Genomic DNA, 20,559 nt, shown 5'->3' with positions numbered 1-20,559 from the left:
GGATGTGAACAGTTCCCAGGAATGTGTTTCAAATTGTCTGATTTTTCTCAAACCATTCAAATTCAGTTAGACAATATCCATCATATCATTGATAAGTTTTCACAAAGGCTAAGGTGCCTAAATGGTTTTCTTGGTTTCACTGGAGATGGCTGGTAATTATGGGTCTGCTTTGGTTATGTAGCGGTATTCCTATTATGTTAATGTGTGTGTGCAATCTAATTAGTAGTATAAAACCTATACACACTTATGTTACTCTACAAGAAGATATGTCAAAGAAAAAATCAATCTTCCCATGTTTTCTTCCGTCTGCTACTTCTATAGCTTTTCTTCTTCCTTCCTAATTATAACCCTTAAGTAGAATTCATGCCTCATATCGAAATTACCGAGTATCATAATTCTTCCAAGTGGTAAAGATATCTCAAGACAAATGCTGGGCATAGAAGCCACAGGGCATAAATCTGCAAAGAAGTAAAAAGTTAACCTTTTCAAACAATACTGCTTCTCTCTCACTTACCAACTTTACATTTCCCTGCATGGCCCTGGAAGATGACTGGTTAGCCATAGATGGGTAATATTCCTCAAGGAAGGAACAACCTAAGACAGGCACAGTCACAGGGGGGCCATCAGAAGAGAAATAGGGGATCAACGAACCTCACCCCCCTGTTTTGAGAGAAATCTTCTGCATCCGTGGATGTTTTGTTTCCCTTGTCTAGCTTGGATTAATACTTAGTCTATAGGCACAGACCTGATCATCTACATTTGCTCTCTTACAGCACTAAATTATGTTTTCTACTTTTATCTTGCATCTACCTACCACTTCAGCATTTTATTTAAAAAATAATAATAATAATAAAAAGGGAGAAATGTGGGATTCACATATAAATCAAGTATAAAAATCAAATTAATAATCGTATTTGACCTGATTGTTTATAGTTCATGATGCATGATCAAAACCTAAAGTTTCTGTGATATGGCTGCCTTTGCACTGTTCACCATGTAAGAACTTATTCACTATGTAAGAACTTGTTCACCAGGTAAGAACTTGTTCGTTATGCTTCAGAAGTTTGGAGACTGTTGAGAATTAGGCTTGGGGTGGATTAATGATTGTGCATTGAGTCCCCTTTGCAGAATTTTATTGTTGTTAACAACCATTTGATCAATAAATATGAGAGATGCCCTCCCCCCAAAAAACACTATTTTAAACACCCAAGATTCTAAACAATTAAATTTTAATGGGAAGAGAATATAAAGAAATCATAGAATAGACTGGTAGATGCCATAGTGGAGGGGGATGGGGGAATGGGTAAAATATGTGAAAGGGGAAAAATTAGGGAGAAAAATTTGGTATCTTCATCTGGATGATGCTTACATGATTGGATATGCATGTCAAAATTCTTCAAGCTGTACACTAAAATTTTGAATTTTATTGCATATACAACAAAAAATTTAATGTAAAAACAAAGAACTTGCTTCACATGGCAATGTTTAAATATGTCTTTGTTTATATCTGAACTCTTATTTTCTGGTATAAATTAGAATTGTGTTATTTTCTGAATGCCTAATTACTTTTCATTTTTAAAGCAGTATGCGTGCATGGAAACTTGTCAAAATTACATTTACATGTAAATGTGAAAGAAGTCATAATCAATATTTTTTGCTAAATCTTCCATTTCTATCAGCATATGAAAGATTATATATAGACGTTCACAACATGAGCAAAACATTCTGTATCAGCACAGTTACTTCTGTATGCCATCCCACTGTAGGGGAGGGAAAAAAAGGCTTTCATCCTTTTTGGGTATTGGGAATGAGCCTTAGTATTAAGCAGTCACTAGACATATTAACAGGAAAATGGCATGTTAGCTATATTAAATATTTTCATGTCCACATAGAAATTTTCTAAAGGAAAATGAAGACCCAGAGAAGCAAGTGGAATCAAAAGGTCATATGCACTTAAAAAAAACATTTTACTAATTCATTTTCATTTAAGTATAAATGGCATACAATATTTTATTGGTTTCAAGTACACAATATAGTGATTCAACAGCTCTACATAGTATTAAATGCTCACCTAACTAGTGAGTTTATTATGTCATCATAAGATGTTAGAGTTACTGACAACATTATATACGATGCACTTTCATTTCCATGACTAATTTATAATTGAGATTTTGTGCTTTACCCACTTCACCTATTTCACTGACCCACCCTGACCCCTTCCCCACAATAACCACCAGTCACCTCTGTGTGAATGAGACTACTTCTGTTCTGCTCATTTTTTTTAGATTCCACATATTAGTGAAATCATATGTAATATGTATTTCTTTGCCTAATTTCACTTAGAATAATACTCTCAAGGTCTTTCCATATCCATGAAAATAGCAAGTATTCTTTCTGTTTTTATGGCTGAGTAATATTCCACTGTGTTTATGGGCTGCATCATTATCCATTCATGTATTGATGGACACTTTTTGTTTCCACATCTTGGCTACTGCAGTTAATCTGAAAATAAACATAGGAGTGCATATATTTTTGAATCAGAGGGTTTTGTTTTCTTCAGGTAAATTCTTAGAAGTAGAAATAAGGGTTCATAGAACACTTCTATTTTTAGTGTTTTGAGGAACCTCCATGCATCTTTTCACCGTACCTGCACTAATTTACACTAACACCTAAAGTGCAGGAGGGTTTCCATTTCTGCACATCCCTGCCAACACTTGTTACTTCTTGTCTCTTGGAGAGTGACTATTCTGACTGGCGTGAGGTGATAACTCATTGTGGATTTGACTGTCATGAACAGACATTTTCAAAGAAGAAATACAGATATCTAACAGGCACATGAAAATACACTCCAATTTGATAATCATCAAAATTTTATGTTCTTTAAAAGGGAATGGTAGGAGCATGAAATGAGTAGCTACCAAATGTATAAAACAATTGCAAAACATGTAGTCAACAGAGTATTTTAGCATAAATATCTAAACTCGATAAGAAAGCAAAAAAAATTCAATTAAGACATAAGGAAAATACATGAAGTGTTATTTCACTGAAGACGTACGCATGGCAATGAGAAATTGATTTAAAAATTTCATTTATTACCCAGTAAGGAAATGCAAATTAGAATCACAATGTGTTGATTTCAGGGCTTCTCAGCCATAGTGCTATTGATATTTTGGTTGTATAATTCTTCACTGTGGAGGGCATGTCCAGTATATTCTAGGATGTTTAGCACCATTCCATCCTCTACCTACTAGATTCTAGTCATCCTCCTCTCCCTTCAGTCACAATAATGAAAAATCTCTTCTGACCTTGTGAAATGTACCCTGGGGATAAAATTATCCCCTAAAGCCATTATGGAGACCCACTGATGTAAATCCTACTACTGTAAATGACCAATGAAATAATCATACATGCCACAAGTAGGTATTAAGAAGAGATATTCAGTCCCTTAGACAATTAATAACCCTCCATATGAAGTACCAAAGGAGGCATTTAAAACAACTTTAGTTTTCTGCTCATTAAGTTAAATTTATAGCTTATTGAAGAAGAGCTGCACTTGTAAGTCACAATCTGTGATCACAGCAGGGACCTGAATATATAGAGATCACATGGCAGCCTCGTACCCAAGATGGCAGGTTATAGAAGCAGAAACTTTAAAAGGACCAGTTGACTCTTAGTGATGAAAATATATTTTCATGGACTGCTTATTAGCTGTGTTTGTTCAATCAGAGTATTGCATATGCAGTCTGATTTTATAGTGTCCCCAAAGTTACTTCCACTTTTTTAAATTCAGATAGTTTTGTATGAATGGCATTACTAAACTGCTAATTGTTTTTCCAAATATACAAAAATGTTACAGAATTTCCATCTGTGATCACTATAATGTCAAAACTGTATATGAACCCCATTCTTATTTTGAATTCAAATAATTATAATTTCTTCTTTATTTTTTATGTCAACCATATTATGAAATGCCTATTGCCCTAAAATAATCAAATGTGAAGAAAATTAAACTACAACGTAGTATCAGTAAACATCTATCAGACTGGTTAAAATAAAAAGAATGTCAACCCCAAATATTGCCAATGATTCAGAGTTACCGAGTAACTTACATGTTGTTGATGTGAAAATAAAATGGGACAGTCAACCTGGAGAGTAGTTTGGCAAGTCCCATAAAATAAACAAGCAACTATCACACAATCCTGCAATTTCATCTGGGACATTCACCCTAGAGAAATTACATTTGCTCACAGAAAAATCTCATCAAGAAGACTTATAGGAGCTTTATTTGTAACAACCAAAACCTGGGAAGAGCTCGTTTGCCCTGGTACAGGTAAATAATTGAAATAAAATACAATGATATATGAATAATATGAAATACTCCACAACACAAAACAACAAACTGTCAATACATGCAATAACCTGGGTTGATCGGGAGCATTATGCTGAATAGAAAAAGGTCAGTCTCAGAAGTTTATATATTATATGATCCCATTCATAAAACGTTCTTAAAATGACAAAATTATAGATACATAGAAGATGTTAGTGTTAGCCAGGATTTAGGTGGTGGTGTAGCTATTAAATGGCAACATGAAGAATACTTGTGGCTTGGGAATGTTCTGCATCTTCAATGTCAATATGTTGGTTGTGACACTGCACTACAGTTTTGTTAAATGTTATTTGATGTGCAGAAAGGGTATGTGGTATTATATAAATCTACAGATTCATGTGAATCTACAACCTTAAAAATTTTTAAGTGAATTAAATAGTAGAATTATCAAAATAGGTGATTTCATTATTCACCCCTTGTATCTTAAAGATACAATTTAACTGCCTTTCAAATATGTTATATCAGTTTGGCTTTCAAACTGTAGGCATGAGACTAGCTTTAGATAGATACTTGGGATGGTTATTATTAGTCCTTTAAATTGTTAGGCTGAGTGAAAACCTGTTTGTTAGCTTTGAAATTAACTGTAACTAGAACAAATTATTTATGTTTTTGTTTTTGTAAACTTTATTTAGAAATATTAAAAATCTCTTAATTTGATTTCATGTATTGTTAAAAATCTTCCATTTTCAGTTCTGTCTTTGAGCTCTTGGTTTTATACTTTATGCTCATAGTTCTGCCCTCTGGGCTCCACCAAGATTTATCTTATTTTTTCTGAAATGTTCATAAAGAACTGAAAATGAATTTTTCTACCATCTTGCCTACAGAGAGCATAATTTGCATATGTATAAATTTCATGTGCCTCCAGAATAGTCTTTCTCTCTTTCAGTTCAAGCTTAGCAGGCAGTTTTTCCTAATTCAAAATTGTCAAGAACAAAGTGAAGATTACATAAATTTCATGGATATTCTGCACAAAAGCCAAATTGATATAAAATTGATACACAAAGAATTGCTATAATTCCTCCCTATGTTTGGCTTTTGTTGAAATGGCTGAGTAACAAGCTCTTAATTACCCTACATGGCCTCTAGTTTGTAAAGATTTGTGGGGAGTACCCTTCCTCTTCTGAGAGTAAATACTCTGTTTCTATCTTCCCAAGCTTTCAGAAGAATGTAGTAAAGCCACCCACTAAGTCTTTTTTCTGGACAATGCTTTCAGCAGATATTTCAGAATTTTCGCTTCTTTTTCTTTGTCTGGGTATGGTACAGCATGACTATTTCTCATGTAATCAAATTCTAGTTCTTTTATTAAACCTTAATTCTCTCATTTTATGACTTCCCCAGTTTATTATAAGAAGAGAGGACCCTAGGTGCAGGTCCGACCCATTCCTTGGAAATATCCTTAGTGAAATATCCAAGTTTACATGTCTGAGTCCTGCTTCCCACAAAACTGTAGGACACAATTTAACTAAGAGTTATTTGACTGCATACCATGGAGCCTACTAACTCCAGGACCCAATAACATATTCCACTTCCACCTAAACTCACCTAGAAGCAGTCTCACAGTTGGATTTCTGGCATCAGTCTGCCAACATGACATATATTACGTTTTCTCCAAGGTGATTTAGGAGTTTTCTACAATGTTGTCCCTTCTTTCTCTTAAAAACAAATATTGGCGTCTTGGTCATGGCAAGTTTCATGAGTGTGTTTACATGTCAAAATTCATCAGGCTATACACTAATATTTGTGGATTTTATTTATGTACCTCAATATAAATAAGTAAATGATGGAACTTTAAGATATATAGGTCTTCGTAATTCATATACACTCAACAGCAAATTTCAAGCTCAATTTCTACATGCTGTGAAATAAAAGCAGTAGTGTTTCTACCCTCCATAAACCATCCTTTAATGTAAAATATTGCTTCGTATGTGTGATTTGAGTCCTCATCCAAAGTAAAATATGAATTTTTTTAAGAAATCAGTGTTAAAAATTAAGTTTTCTAAAAATTGAGTGTAACATCACCCTACACCAAATTTTGAAAACAAGCCAGATCCTGCTTGAAAATCTTCAGGGTGTAGACCTGTTTCCCAAGCACCGTAAATATGCAACCTCATAAATTAGGATTACAAATTTTTGACACCCTTAAAGTGAAACTCATGTAATATTAGACTAATACAAATTGGAACATCTGAAGCAATTAAAAGGTTCTCTGATAAACAATGTATAGGTGCTTTTTATTTATTTTGGTATAATTATTCTACAATTACATGAAGAATATTATGTTTACTAGGCTCTCCCCTATACCAAGTCTCTCCACATACGCCTTCACAGTCACTGTCCATCTGCATAGTAATATGCTGTAAAATCAATACTTGTCTTCTCTGTGTTGCACAGCCCTCCCTGTGACCCCCACACACTATACATGCTAATCATAATGCCCTCTTTCTTTTTCCCCGCCCTTATCCCTCCCTTCCCTCCCATCCTCCCCAGTCTCTTTCCCTTTGGTAGCTATTAGTCCATTCTTGGGTTCTGTGATTCTTCTGCTCTTTTGTTCCTTCACTTTTCCTTTGTTCTTATACTCCACATATGAGTGAAATCATTTGGTACTTGTTTTTCTCCGCCTGGCTTATTTCACTGAGCATAATACCCTCTAGCTCCATCCATGTTGTTGTGAATGGTAGGATCTGTTTTTTCTTATGGCTGAGTAATATTCCATTGTGTATATGTACCACATCTTCTTTACAATGTATAGGTGTTTTTAAAAAAAGTTCTGATTATCTGATAATTTCATTTCATATTTGACAATATTGAAATATAAAACACAGTTATTTATATACTAACATTTACATTATTTTATATATAGTATAGAAATAATACATTTCCCTGTCTCATATTTTGCATTTATGTGTAAGACTTACACAATAATGTTTGTAAAGTGCACCATTGTTAGACTCATGATCAGTTTAATGAAGATATTGAATCATTCCTACAATGCATGGACTTCCTTTTGTGCAGTCACTGTACTTCCACTATTTTTATATTGAAACAATTTAGAGTTCTGGAATAAAATTCATTTAAGTGACTTATTCTATATTTATAGTTTTGTTTATGACAACAATTATAAATCATTTAATCCTTACCCCTATGGAATGACTTTATCCCCCATAGAATATTAGGCATTGTGTTTTGAATTTATTATTTTTATTTTTATTTTATATTTTGCAAAATTTTGGAATAGACAGTAAAATAACTTTTTCATTCATTTGAATTTAAATATAGTTGATACACAATATTATTTTGGTTTTAGATAAACAGCTTAGTGATTCAACAATTATATAAATAAATGCTCTCCATAATTAAGTATAGCTGCCATTGGTCACCCTACAAACATATTACAATATTCTGAGCTATATTACTTATGATATACCTCTATCACTGTAACTAAAACATTTTATAATTTAAATTTTGTACCCACATATCCTCTTCATCTATTTCTTTTCATCCTGGCAACATCCCCCATAGAAGCTGTTCTGATACCTGCCAGAGTGTGGGTGCTGAGCCCCAAAGCCATAGCCCACACTCAGGGGCATAAGTGCGAAATAATCTTTGTTGCACTGGTCACCAGGATTTCAATTAAATTGGTACCAACACATCACCTAAACTTCATTGGCTGACAGGATGTCCCACTGTTTCCCAAAGCAGGTACAGCAACTCGCGCACTCACTAACACTAACTACATAAGTGTTACCTTTGCTCTGCATGCTAGTCAAGAGTTGGTGTTTTCAGACTTTATATTTTCAATCTACTGATATACAGTGAGACCTCACTGAGATTTATTTTTAATTTTAATTCAATACAAATAGTGCACAACACACTCCCATGTGTTAACGATGTATTTGTTCCTCCTCTTCTCTGAAATTCCTTTTTGGGCTTTGTGAGTGGCACTTACTTGCTTTGATTTGTAATGTGCATTTTGGAACTCACCTGGTGACTCTTGAGAAAAAAATATTAATTGGAATGAAATTATATTCAGGGGTATGTTTCCACTGTGGGAATTTGGTGGTTTTTTCCCAGCTCTTCTCTCTTCTCCTCCTGTGCCTTCTCTGAGCCCCTCTCTTATTCCTTCTCTGCTTTTTAAAATGACATCCTACTTTGAGGGTCTGAATACATATTCCAAAATATTGTAATATTGGTTTTCATATTTCATTATTTAATTTATTTAGAATTGATGAGAGCGGATCAGGAAAAAGCAATTCCATTCACTTTGTCCCATATTTCTTACTCAGTTTTCCTGGAACAAACTATTGAGGTACACATGTTGTTCACAGAGTCAAAGTGTTCCTGCCATTTGCTGAGTTTCCCTTTATGCAAAACTCTGTAACTGTGTTCTGCCCTGTTGTAGGATTTGCTTATTATGCTCCCAAATCACACTACTCGATTACTATTGTTTTAGTTCAAGACCTAATAATCCAGTTCTTGTAACCTTTTATTCCTTAGAATTATTTAGACTACTTGAGTCTAACTGTTTAGGTTATTTTAGAGCACATGACATTTTCTACAGAAAAAAAATATTACCAAGATTCAAAAATTAGGTTTCATAGGATAAATAAATATAATTGACATCTTTATAATACTGAGTGTTATAATCCATGAGTATACTCTATTGCTCCATTTGGTTTTTAAATATCTTCCAATAAATTTAAAAATGTCTCCAGAGTTGTCATTATATATTTGTGATATGTGTGCGGCATATTTTCATGTTATTTTCAATTGTGTTCTTTAAAATGCCATATTATTTGTGGCTCTTACCTTTTGTACGAAAACTTGGTAATTTTCCTACCATTATTCTCTTCAGAGTACTCTGTTTCCATGAAAATAAAAATACCATAACTTATTGGTTGCCATGAAATACTATAGGTTAAAAGTTGTCATTTTCCTCTTATCTCAGACTGCCAATCTTACCCAGTTATGTAACTAGCCTGATACAGTCATTGCATTCGAGAGAGAATTTGCAAACTGTATCAGTCTGAGTTATCCTTCAGAAAGCGGCTTTCTGTCCAGATGCACACATGGATAGTGTGAGAACAAGAAATAATGATAAGACCTGTGATACTTTGAAACTCTGGGTGAGGGATCTAATCCCCTTTCTGTTGAAGTAGAAAATGTCCTGTATGTAGTCAAGGGCAATTCCTGCTTCTAGAGACTTCTCAACACACTTTGCAGGATTTCCTCTGGATTTTTCTGACTGTAGTGACATTGTGTACTGGAGAAATAAAAACTTCAATATTTTAAATTGAGTATAGCAGATATACAATATTATATTGGCTTCAGGTATATAATGTAGTGATTTGGCAATTATACTCTGCCCAGTAAGTGTAGTTGCCATCTGTCAGCAGGCAAAGATATTAAAATATTGCCGACAATATACCATACATTGTACTTCCATAGCGATGACTAATTTACCTTATCATTGGAATTTTGTACTTCTTTATCCCCCTCACCTACTTCACTCTTCTCCCCACCACTCCTTTCTATGGCATACAGAAGTCTGTTCTCTGTATTTATGAGTCTATTTCTGAAACTTTGAATTTTGAGCGCTCATGTCCCAGAATTTCCTTGTAACTTGATAACCACCCCTTCATTATTCTTCTTTCCTAATTGGTGGCTCTTAAGAACATTTATAATGTTGACAAAAGGCCTTTTTTTCTAATAACTGCTTTTAATGTATAATACTTTACACCTCAATGATAATCACAATTTTGGCTGTGTCTCCTGTGCAAAGGTGTATTCCAGTCAGTTTGGGTGAGTAGGAATGCCACTCCATGCCAGAATTACTTTTCTGTTTACTTGCTTTCTTTTAATAATTCATTCTAAAATATCCACTTTTCTTTAATTTAATATCTGCTTGTTGATTTGGCTTGTAAAAGATTTTTAAAATTAATTTCAAGTTGTATTTGATTTCTTTCATGCCATATTGGAGTCCAGACCTTAAGAAAATATAATTGTATAGGACTTGCACATATTTATGAAGTTACTATAATAGTAAATAAATTGCCTTTGTAATCAGACATGAACTTGAAATTTAACTGACTCTTCAGTGGACCAGAAACTTTATTGAGTACTTCTCATTTGTTAAGCATCACAAAAAACTTTGTCATTTTATTGCTAAGAAATGCTCTTACAAATTTAATTAATCACAATGGCGGTAGGGTCTAAGATTATGCTGTTTCTTTAAATTGTGTTAAAGTAATTATTCATGATAGGGAAGATAAAGTTATGAATTCACTTCTCAGGTATTTTGTATGTATTAATTTATGTGTTTATTTAAAATTACTAATGAATAATTCCCTGACATAGCCAAGATACCTTTGAGTGTCTTAAGCATATTTAATTGTTTATGCTTTATATGATTTATGTATTGTTATAAAATAGGATAAAAGGTTCTGATTCTAGTGTTTATTTTAAATGATTAATTTAAAATAGTCTGAATATCTGTGCTTGATACATATCAAAGTATTGAAACACAGGTGAGAGAAAAAGTCTCTGCCCATTGAAATGCAGGCCCCATGAGTTAAATATCACTTGATCTGAATTTAAAATAACTAAAAAATCAACCAGCCAAAAAGAGTTGCAATAATGTTTCATAGAAATTGAACCACATAAGCAAAATATTATAATACAAAATATAAAATGTTAAACATCTTGTATGTTTATAAGTATGATCAATTTTTGATGACAGTTTTATTTTATGAGCCCTTAAAATGGTTCTAGTAATTATTTTAGTATGTCATTTAATTTCCTCTGCGTAATTATTTGTGGGAACTTAGCAGTTCTACTGTTTCAGTTGTCCACATTTGAAAGTTTTGTGAACTACATAATTTATAAATGTAATTGAGATAATAAGAAGGGAAAACTTCCTTAACATTCTCTACTGAACAAGACTATTCAGAAGGCCAGCAGATACACTCTGAGACACGAGATGTAAGGCAAAGTTGCCGGAGGGAAACATGAGAATTTTAGATAGAGGAAAAAGAAGATGCAACTGAAGACAGGGTGATGGAAATGAAACTTCTAATGACCTACAGCTAAAATTTGGTTTTTTTTTAAGTGAAGTCAGTTGAAAATAGCTGTTAGCGGTGCATTAAGATTGACATGCATGGTATGGGGTGGGGGGACCAGGGGGAAGATAGTGTAGCCCAGAGAAGGCAAATAGTGACTCTGTAACATCTTACTACACTGATGGGCAGTGACTGCAATGGGGTGTGGGGTGGAACACAATAACAGGGGTGATTGTAGTAACCACATTGTTTTTTCATGTGAAACGTTCCTAAGAGAGTATATCAATAATATCTTAATAAAAATTAATTAATTAATTAATTAGCTGTTAGCCTGATTTCCTTCAATAACTAAAAATATAAATCTATAGTATCAACTAAATCAATGAGTGTTGTTTTGGAAGATGACATTCTCTGCTGAAAGGACTTTCTTTTCATTAGATAAATGAAACTAATAAAAGAAACCACATATAATTCAGAGAGTTGTTATAGAAAAAACTAACATAAAATAATTTGTTAAAGCACTGGAAAGGTCATATAAATGCCACTAGTGCAGGCATATAATTATTACTGTTTACAATATTATCAATATTATTCCCAAAATATGACAATAAAATTATAAAATATTTATGACATGAATTACACATAAATAAGATACAGAAATGCAAACACTGACATTTTTAATGATATAATTCTTTAGATTTTTCACAGATGAATATTAAATAATATTGTAATTGCACCACTATTAACTAACATTATTATTTAAAAGCAATTAAGATATAAATGAGATTTCTTTATGATTTGAAATGCTCAAGGCAAGCACAAGTAACTGAAATGAATTTAAAATAGTTACTTTAGAATTAGGAGATTTCAGCAAAAGCTATGTAAGCAGGTGGGGAGGACGGCATAGAAAGTTAGCAATACATCAAACACTGGAATGCATGCTACACAGAAAGAGGGGTGCTTGTTGAAGGAATAATTTCAGGGAGGATGCTTTTCTGAGATAAAATGTGCAGGTGCAGAGGTGAAGTAGAGTACAGCAAGAGAAATGACTAAATGCTTGCTAAGAGGAAAACAGAATCAATCAAATATGAATTGAACCACACCTACTATGGACTATGTGTTGTTAAGGAAGAAAGAAACGGTTCACATACTAGTTCTGTTGAGAAACTGCAGTGAAAGAAATTTGGCATTACTTATCTTTTCTCATTTGTGTTAGAAACATTTCAGAGGAGATCTATCATTCAAAAATTTGTGAGAGAAACTCTAGAGCAGCTACTCACAGAAGAGGATTCATTAAAAGACATTTTGATTCCTGGTGCTTGGAGAGAATGAGTAAAACTGCAAGTTTCAAACATCAATATCAAACTCCTCTTAAAACATGTCTAGGACAACTATGTGATGCTTAAAAAGTGATATACAAAATCATGGATATATCTAGGAAGAATTTTTAAAGCCTTTACATAATACTGTTATGTACTCAATAAGTAAACATTGGGGAGAATGTATCTTACTGTTAATATGTTATGCGCTTAGATTCTCTGACCCTACAAATGTCTAAATTAATGTTATCTCAGCAGAGTTGGGAAAGAAAATCCAGAGAAATATATATTTTCATTTAATTTCAAGGTAATTTATCTATTTTTCCTATCCTGACTTCCTGGTTAGAAGCCAACATTGATGCTGGCATTTATATTTATATTTATAAAAATTTATATTTTATATATATTCTTATATTTTAATATATCCCCATTAGTTAGTTATGTTTGTCTACATATATTGTTGTCTTTTTTTGTGATAGTAAGCTACAAATCTGTCTTTGTATTTCTTGATCAATACTGTTTTGTATAATTTGTTCATAGTTCTTGAAATATTAGAAGCCTGACCCACATTGCCGAACTATTGTGGACAAATGTTATGTTTCTAGCTAAACAAAAGAAGGCATCCTACTGAGAAGGCCACGCCTTGTTTATTACTACATTAACAATAGCTGTTCTCTGAGAGAACTTCAGGGTGGTGCACACTGCCAAGCTGTGAGAACATATTGAGCAGTTGGTATTGGAGACCTACTGTTGCTTTGTCAAATCACCTCTTTGTCTTCAGTCTTAGACAAAGGATGGGCTAAGTCATAACATGATTTTATCTGAGAAATATCTAAGATGCAGAGGGCATAGTATTGTATTGAGGAGGTCATACTAAAATCAGGATCCTGAAAAGATATCTATACTCCCATGTTTATTGCAGCATTATTCACAGTAGCCAAGATTTGTAAACAACTCATGTGTCCATGGACTGATGAATGGATGAAAAGAGTGTGGTTTATATACACAATGTAATATGGCTTAGCCTTGAAAAGGCAAAAAATCATGCATATATACAAATGTGAATTAATCTGGAGGACATTGTGTTAAGTGAAACAAGTCAGTCATAGATGTACGCCTACTGAATGATTACACTTATATGGAGTTTCTAAGACAATCAAGCTCATAGAAGCAGAAAATAGAATAGTTGTTGCTGGGGCCTTGGTGTGTGGAAGAATTAGGGAGTTTCTATTCAAAGGATATGAAGTTTCAACTATGCTGTATTAATATATAACGGAAGACAGAGATCTGATGTGCAATATAGTGCTAATTTTAATATTGCAGTTGTGTTTACCTCAAAATTTGTTTAGAGGGTAGATATTAAGAGTTTTTAACCCCCAGAAATAGAGTGAAACAAGGTGGGTGTCAGATACATATATTACTTTAATTGTCATGATAGTTTCACCAGGCACATACATATGCCCAAAGTCATCGTACTGCCCACATTAAAATATACATCATTCTTTGTATATAAATTATATATTAATAAAGCCATTACAAAAGAGATGTGTGAGACATTTTGTTTTTTTTTAAGATTCCTCATACAAATGAAATTATATGGTATTCATCTTTCTCTGACTGACCTTTTTCATTCAACATCATATCCTCTAGGTCTATCCCCATTTTGTCACAAATGGCAAGACTTCTTTCTTTTCTATGACTGAAGAACATTCCATTGCATGTGTGTACCGCATCTTTATCCATTCATCTACTGATGGATGCAAACAGAAATCGACTCATAAACACATAGAACAGGTGGTTGATTACCATGGGGGAGGGATGATGTGTGATATAAGTGAGGGGGATGAAGAGATACACATATAAAATAATAGTTCACAGGGGTAATAGTACAGCATAGGGGACATAGCTCATAATATTTTAATATCCTTGTTAAGTGACCGATGGCAACTACACTGATCATGGTGAGCATCACTGATATATTTAATTGCTGAATCACTGTGTTGTTTGTCTGAAACCAATATAATATTGTATAGAAAATGTATTTCATTAAAATGATTATTAAAATGTGCAAAATAAATCAAGAATTCTAAAAAAAGGAAATGGTTCCTTTGATGTTTAGGAGCATTTTGTTAGAAAAGCAAAAACGCCGTTTTGGCCAATTATTTTCATATAAATTCCCCCTCAGTTTGACAAAAAGCACAGCAGGTTAAATTTTACTTTGCCCATTTTGTTTAATATACAGGAAAGTTGTGTAATAAGATGTTTTTTAATGATTTTCAAAACTTTAGTTAGAAGTCACTGATCCAACAAACACTTACTGGATGCCTAGATGTGGAGCAATAAAAAGCAACATCAATTGAATATCTAAACAAGTACCTAACAAGTAGAATAGGCATATTTGTGTGTTTTTATTCAATTAAACTTTTTATTGAAGTAATGTTGACATACAATATTATATTGGTTTTCAATTATACAACAGCACTTCAGCATTATATACCTTATTAAGTGCTCACCCCAAAGACTGTATAGTTACTATCTCTCAATGAAGACAAATGTTATGGAACTGTTGGCTACTGTTTCTATACTTTCATCCCTGTGACTAATTTATATATATTATGATTGAGATTTTAGCCTCTTTATCCCCTTCATTTATTTCACCCACCCACCCTAACCCCTCCCTCCCCTGTCATTTCTCAGTGTCTATGAGTCTACAACCATTCACTTTTGTTTGTTTTTAGACTTTTGGATAGTGGCCATTCTAACTACTGTGAGGTGTTACCTCATTGTCATTTTGTTTGCCTTCCTCTGATGATTTGTGATGTGGAGAATCATTTCATCTGTCTGTTGTCCATCTGTATGATTTCTTTTGAAAAATATCTGCACACATCCTCTGTTCATTTTTTAATTGGGTTAATTTTTTGGTGTTGAGGTATATGGGTTCTCAATGTATTTTTGGGTGTTAGCTCCTTATTGAATATTTCATTTAAAAACACATTATTCCACACTGTGGGTTGTGTATTTATTTTGTTGATGGATTCCTTGGCTGTGCATAAGAATTTTAGTTTGATATAGTCTCACTTATTTGTTTTCTATTTTTTTACTTTGCCCAGGAAGACATATCCAGAAAAAAGTTACTCACGCTAGCACTCAATAACATTCTGCATATTTATTATTCTAAGAGTTTTATGGATTCATGTCATATTTAGAGCTTTAATCCATTTTGATTGTACTTTTGTATGGGATTAGAGAGTGATTCAGATTCCTTGTCTTGCATGTTGTTGTCCACTTTTGGCTATTGCAAGTAGTGCTCTTAATTAAAAACTTAATTAAGAACTTACAGACTTAAAAACTCTCTTTTCCCCGTTGTTTGTTCTTCCTTCATTTATCATATATTTATTTACTATATATGTTTGGGTTTATTTCGGCGCTTTCTCTTTTCTTCCATTGATCTATGAACTGGTCCTTGTGTCACTACTATACTGTTTTGACTACTATAACTTTGCAGTATAGCTTGAAGCCAGGAGGCATAATATCGAGTTTTGTTCCTCTTTCTAAATATTTCTTTGACTATTTGGGTTATTTTTTGTTTCCATATGAATTTTAACATTATTTGCACTAGTTCATTGAAAAATGCAGTTGGTAATTTGATAAGAATTGCCTTGAACAAGAAAGAACAAATGCTGGCGAGGATGTGGAGAAAGGGGAACCCTCCTATACTGCTGGTGGGAATGTAAATTAGTTCAACCATTGTGGAAAGCAATATGGAGGTTCCTCAAAAACTAAATATATAAATACCATTTGCCCCAGGAATTCCACTCCTAGGAATTTATGCAAAGGAAACAAGATCTCAGATTCCAAAAGACATGTGAACCCCTGTGTTTATCAGAGCACTACTTGCAATAGCCAAGATATGAAAGCAACCTAAGTGTACATGATAAGATGAATGGATAAGGAAGTTGTGGTACATATACACAATGGGATACTATTCAGCCATGAGAAGAAAACAAATCCTACCATTTGCAACAACATGGATGAAGTTAGAGGGTACTATGCTCAGTGAAATAAGCCAGGTGGAGAAAGACATGTACCAAATAACTTCACTTGTCTATAGGAACAAAACAGCAGCAGACTCACAGAACCTAAGAATGGACTAACAGTTACCAAAGGGAAAGGGACTGGGGAGGATTGATGGTAAGGGACGGAGAAGTGGAATAAGGGGCATTATGATTAGCACACCTAATGTAGAAGGGGACAGGTGGAAGGCAGTATAGCACAGAGAAGACAAGTAGTGACTCTGTAGCATCTTACTACTCTTATGGACAATGACTACAATGGGGTATGTGGTGGGGACTTGATAATGGGGGGAATGTAGTAACCACAATGTTGCTCATGTGACTGTATATCAATGATACCACAGTAAAAAAAAGAAAAAATAAGTAGTCAATAATATTGTAATAAGTTTGTAAGGTGACACATGGTATCTACTCTTATCATGATGAGCATATTGCAATGCAGATAATTGCTAAATCTCTTTACTATACACCTGCACTTTTTATAATATTGTAAGTCAACTATTCTTCAATAAAAGATGCTTTAAATATTTAAATGGAAGACCTGAATCCATAAAGTTACTAGAGGAAAACTGTGGGAAAAAAATTCCTTGATATGTCTACAGAATGATTTCCTATGACACCTAAAGCACAAGCACAAAAATAAAAAGTAAACAAGTGGAAACACATCAAATTAAAATGCTCATGCACTGCAAAAGAAACAAGCAAAAGTGAAAAGATAGCCTATATCATGGGACACTATTTGCAATGCAGATATCTGAGAATGCATTAATATGAAAAATACATAAGACACTCATCAAACTGAGTAGCAGAAAAAAATAGTCCAATCTCAGTAGGCATAAGACCTGAATTGACATTCTAAAGAAGATATATAAATGGCCAACAGGTACCTGAAACGACACCCAACAGCACTAGTCGTGAGGCAACTGCAAAACAAAATTACAATATCACCTCAAACATTTTAGGATGGTCATCATCAATTACAAAAAAATATTCTAGTGAGGATACAGAGAAAAGAGAAATTTTGTGCACTGTTGCTGGGCTTATAAATTGGTACAATCACTTTGAAAACAGTGTGGAGGATCCTCAAAAACTTAAAAGTAGAACCGCACTTTGAATCAGGTACTGCACTTCTGGGCATGTAACTGATGGATACAGTCACCCTGACTTTAACAGGTACCTTTACCCCATGCTCATAGCAGCATTCTTTACAGTAACCAGGAAATAAGAAAGAAATCCTAGTACCATAAACAGATGAAAGGATCAAGATAAGATTTTCAGTCATAAAATTGAGGAGTCCTGACATTTGCAACAACATTGATGGATCTTGAAAGCATTATGCTGAGTGAAGAAAATCAGACAAATGAAAATTATGTTTGATTGCCCTTAATTGTGGGAACTAAAAAATGAGAAACCCTCATAGAGACAACGATCAGATTTACGACATTTGTGATTTACCAGAGGTAAGGGATGGAGAGAGAGGGAACTGGTAGTAGATGATTAAAAGGCACAAATTTCCAGTTACAAAATAAATAAGCGCAATATGTAAACATAATATAATGTACAACATAATGACTATACTTAACCCTACTATATAATACACACATATATATTAAGAGAGCAGATTCTTACAGTTTTCATGACAAGGAAATTTTTCTTTGCTTTTCCTTTTTGTTCTATCTGTATGAGATAATGGATGCTAGCTAAAATCATTTTAGTAGAAATTTCACAATATATATAACTCAAACCATTATGCTGTACACCTTAAACTTATACAGTGATCTATGTCAATTATATCCCAAGAAATCTGGAGAAAAGTTAAGTAACTATTGAAGGAACATCTTGTTATTGTTATCCTATTAACCGAATATTCGCCAAATCTCCACTTGGCTTTGTGCACTACGGATAAAATGGAGCAGCTGAGGTAGACAAAACTCTCTTTAAGAAACTAATTGAAAAGGAGATAGAAAGAAATTATATGCTCCCAATTTCAAGATGAATTAAGGATCTGGGAATCTAATGTACAGCATGGACCATAGTTAAGTACTGCATTGTATAACTGAAAGTTGCTAAGAAACAGATCTTAAATGTTTTTACCACAAAAATTTACAGTAAATATGTGTTGATGGATATGCTAATTAACCTTATTGTAATTATTTCATGATATGCACATGCATTGAATTATCGTATTGCACAATTTAAATTTATCCAATGTTGCATGTTAAATATATCTTTAAAAAGTTTGGAAAAAAATAGGTATATTAGTAAAAATAGGGGTTGTTCCTGACAGGCATACAAGTAATCAGACTTTTGTGCTTTATATTGTCTCAAAAGTGAAGTGAAAATAATTTATAAATTGAGCTGCTCATGATAAAATTTGAGCTTAAAGTCAAAATTAGAATTTTGAAATAAGAACATAAAAATACATTCTCCACATGAGCTTGACATTTTTGTAATGAGTGAAGACCTTCCTAATAAGATTAGAAGTGATATTTAAAACAGCGATTTATTCTGGCATTGTACAATGAAATATGTAATGTTTGTAAGATTTATACCACTCTGTGAGCCAATGTATTTCAAGTGGTCAAAACCTTATGTTACAAAACCATGAATCAGCAAAATCAAAGCCTCGTTCACCTCTGCACTGTGACACCATATGAGTTGCCACTGACATTTCAGGGACAGTTTATAAAATAATCAAGTTGCACAAGCCGCCAGTGTGCTGCTTTCTGCCCAAATATACACAGACATAGACTGAGCACAAGCAGCAGTGGTGGAGGGTAGATGATGGTCTGCTACAGTTCTGTGACACCCTAGTTATAGGCTCCCTATTCTGGAGATGCCTAAATGTGTAGCATCAGAGGGATTTTTGCTAACAGGCTTAAGTTTTATTGATGCTCAATAAATTTTGGGGAATCTCTGTGGATTTTCTCAGCTGTGTCCACATTGTGTGGTAGGGGAATAGAGAGTGTGTTACTTCAGTCTTCATTTCATTGTAGCTTCTCCAACTTTACTTCATTTTGCTTTTCTCCATAAGGCAGCTATTAATAAGGACCATTTGAATTTTGACAAATTGGACTCTTTCTTAAGAACCGCTTCTGAGGCGTGGTGTCTGCCTTCTGAGGGGAGCTATTACTGGCTCGTGTATTGCTTGTGTGAGAATCTGCTCCCAGCATATTTGGTTAGATGCGTCCCAATAGGTGCCATGGTTTATTTTTCTTGTACTTGCCTTCTTTTGAAATTCCATTGAGAATGGTTACTTAGGTTTCTTTAAATTAAGGTAAATATGTTGATGCCTTTTTTAATAATTTTAATTGAATATGGTTTCTTATGCCATAATTTAAAGCCAAAACCTTAAGAAAATATAATTATATTAGGAGTTATGTAGTTTATGGATTTCCTGTAATGTATATAAATAACTTTTCTAATTATTCATCAACTTGAAAATATACTGGATCTCAAGTGACCTAGGAAACACTTTTAAATAATTCTCTTTTTAAGTGTCACACACTCATAGAAAAATAAGAATTTCATTGCCAAGAAACACTTTTACATATTTAATTGATCTAAAATGGTGTGGTCAAAGAATATTTAACAGCCAGGAATTTGAAGAAGGCTGGCCTCCTTGAGGGCTAAAATTCTGTATTCCCCAGGGCTCGCCAGAGGTATGACTCTGATATTTGCTTCTTAAAGGATAACCACGCATACAAATAATGCAGAAGCAGAAT

This window comes from Manis javanica, chromosome 14, assembly GCF_040802235.1.
Source record: "Manis javanica isolate MJ-LG chromosome 14, MJ_LKY, whole genome shotgun sequence".
In the NCBI taxonomy this organism is placed as follows: Eukaryota; Metazoa; Chordata; class Mammalia; order Pholidota; family Manidae; genus Manis; species Manis javanica.
Note: the sequence above shows the minus strand (reverse complement) of the source record.